Source organism: Crocuta crocuta, unplaced genomic scaffold, assembly GCF_008692635.1.
Source record: "Crocuta crocuta isolate KB4526 unplaced genomic scaffold, BGI_CrCroc_1.0 scaffold147, whole genome shotgun sequence".
In the NCBI taxonomy this organism is placed as follows: domain Eukaryota; kingdom Metazoa; phylum Chordata; class Mammalia; order Carnivora; family Hyaenidae; genus Crocuta; species Crocuta crocuta.
Window position 1 is genome coordinate 2,038,863 of NW_027532594.1, and position 2,805 is coordinate 2,041,667.

General features: G+C 38.4%; 1 non-coding gene across 1 annotated transcript; it reads left to right on the forward strand.

The window, feature by feature from the left end:
• The first annotated feature begins 902 nt into the window (after positions 1-902).
• Positions 903-1,009, forward strand: LOC144244720 (U6 spliceosomal RNA). The gene has a single exon (XR_013339035.1). It is a non-coding gene; the product is annotated as a U6 spliceosomal RNA (small nuclear RNA).
• The last annotated feature ends 1,796 nt before the right edge of the window (positions 1,010-2,805 follow it).

Below are 2,805 nucleotides of genomic sequence, written 5' to 3' on the forward strand. Positions count from 1 at the left end.
GTTTATCTTCCTGTACTTGTGACTGAAAAGCAGCTGTGTTCGGTGGCTGTGTTATCCTGGATGGCCACATGAGCAGAGCTCCACTAAGCGATACTCAGGGACGGGGGTCTCTGTTCATGGCACTGCAGCAGAGCAGCAGAGCCCGGTCAGTTATCTTGCTCTCTGACACTGGCAAATTCATGGGACAACTTGATTAGCCCCAGGCCAATGCTGACCCATTTGTTTTTGAAATAACACTAACATGCCTATGTATCCAAGATAAGCCTACCCAATGATAGGCTACCTTTTGTGTTCAAATAAAGCTGTGATTTACTCCCTTGTGGTAGGTAACACATATGTTGTAGCCTTCTGGAGATTAGAGGAGGTCTCATTTACTCAGTATTTTCAGTGCCTATGATGGCACCTGGCAGGCACACTTTTGTTTTTGACTTATTTTATTTTAGAGACAGAGCTCACCAGTAGGGAGAAGGGCAGCGGGAGAGAAAGAGAAAGAGAATCTCAGGCAGGCTCCATGCTCAGCATGGAGTCCAACACAGGGCTCATTCCCATGACCCTGGGATCATGACCTAAGCCGAAACCGAGAGTCAGATGCTCAACCAACTGAGCCACCCAGCCCCCTGTGGCAGGCACACTTTTGATGCTCAGTAAATGTCAGATGAAATAGTGAATGGATGGATAAAAACACTGTGTGTGTGCAGTGATTTTGAGGGTGAGGCAGGGACAGGAGAAGTTACTAAAAACTTTAAAAGGCTCAAAATTTGAGAAGAAAATTTCCTCAGAGTAGTTCTACTATGGTCTATGACCTTGCCTGATTTGTATCACAGCCATGATACATAGTTAAACAATAGGAGGCACAAAGAGGTAAGAAGATGTATAATCAATCTCTTAGAAATGGAGGGCTTGTGTTCGCTTCGGCAGCACACATACTAAAATTGGAACAATACAGAGAAGATTAGCATGGCCCCTGCACAAGGATGACACGCAAATTCTTGAAGCGTTCCATATTAAAAAAAAAAAAAGAAGAAGAAAGAAAGAAATGGAAGGCTTGCTTGGTCTTGTGTTTGTACCTTAGCAGAGGTTTGTAACACAGGGGCAGTAGACTAATTCTACTCCTTCCACAATGAGAAACCCTAGAAACTAGCAGAGATTTTGCCAACTTACACTTTCATAAAGTCACCCTGAACTAGGTTTTCATTACATCAGTTCCAGACTGATACTTATTGGTAATTTTTTTTTTTTTTTTTACTCATTTCCTGGAAATTAAATACAGAAGGTCCCTGACTCATGATAATTCAACCTGGGATTTTTCAACTGTACAGTGGTGAAAAAGCGATACATATTCAATAGAAACTATACTTTGAATGTTGAACTTGATCTTTTCTTTGGCTAGCGATATGCAACGTGATACTCTCTCATGATAGTGGGCAGCAAAAGCTGCAGCCTACAGGCATCCACCAAGGCACAAGTGTAAATAGTTGATACACTTTGAACCATTTGTACCCATACAGCCATTGTACTTCTCACTTTCCTTACAGTAGTCAATAAATTACACTATACAGTCAACATTTATTGTAAAATAGGCTTTGTGTTAGATGACTTTATCCAACTGTAGGCTAATAGAAGTGTTCTGAGTATGTTTAAGGTTAAGGCCAGGCTAAGCCACGGCATTTGGTAGGCTAGGTATATTCAACGCAGTTTGGGCTTACAATATTTCAACTTCCAATGGGCTTATTGAAATATTACCCTATTGTAGGTCAAGGAAGACCTGTGAACAGTTATAAAAAAAATCCATAAAATGCTTTAAAATCTGGAGTAAGAACAGAATTTGAAATGTTTTAGCTTGTGTTATATTCACCTCTGAAAACACATTAGCTTAGCCTTTTGAATTTGAGTTCCTTCATAGTTATAGAAGCAAACAAGAATTAATTTCAAACAAAAATCTGTCTTTATTTGTAGAATACAAGTTTAAACTTAGTTAGAAAAAAAACATGTTTTTTAAATTAAATTTCCTTTGAAACAACAAAGGCTTAAGTTAAGGGGAAAATGTTTTGGAAACTTGAAGTTTCAAAAAAACAAAACTTGAAGGAAAATAAAAATGGTTTTAGGGCTTTCTGAAAAATCCCTAATACTGCTGAATCTCCTTCTTTCATTTGTAATAGGGTCTGGTCTAAACACTCTTGCCTTTCCAACATTGAAAATGGAACCCCTTTAGAGGTGCCAATACGGTGTTAATTATTCTTTTCATTATTACATTGATAGCTCTCTTCTACCCTTGTTTATAATTTTTAATGAAAATGGAAATAATTTGGTATGACAAATTTAAAAATTTCAGACATTTACTTCTCAGTGTGGAACAGGTACATTTGAATGGCCAGTAACAATCAGAAGTATCCAAACTAAACACATCCAACACCACTTATCCAAAATTATTCATCTGAAATTTTTTTCAAATTTGAAACACACAATAAATACCTAATTGATCTACAATTTCTTAAAGAACCATATTTTAGGGGTGCCTGGATGACTCAGTCAGTTAAGCAACTGTCTTTGGCTCTGGTCATTATCTCACAGTTTGTCAGTTTGAGCCGCACCTCAGGCTCTGTGCTGATGGCTCAGAGCCCAGAGCCTGCTTCAGATTCTCTGTGTCTCCCTCTCTGTCTTCCCTTTTCCTGCTCGCGCTTGCACACATGTGCGCTCTCTCTCTCTCTCTCACGCAAAAATAAAGGTTTAAAAAAACCCTATATTTTAAATGTTTACTTAAAAAATAAAATACTTTTATAACAAGCACATTACTGAGTGCTCATC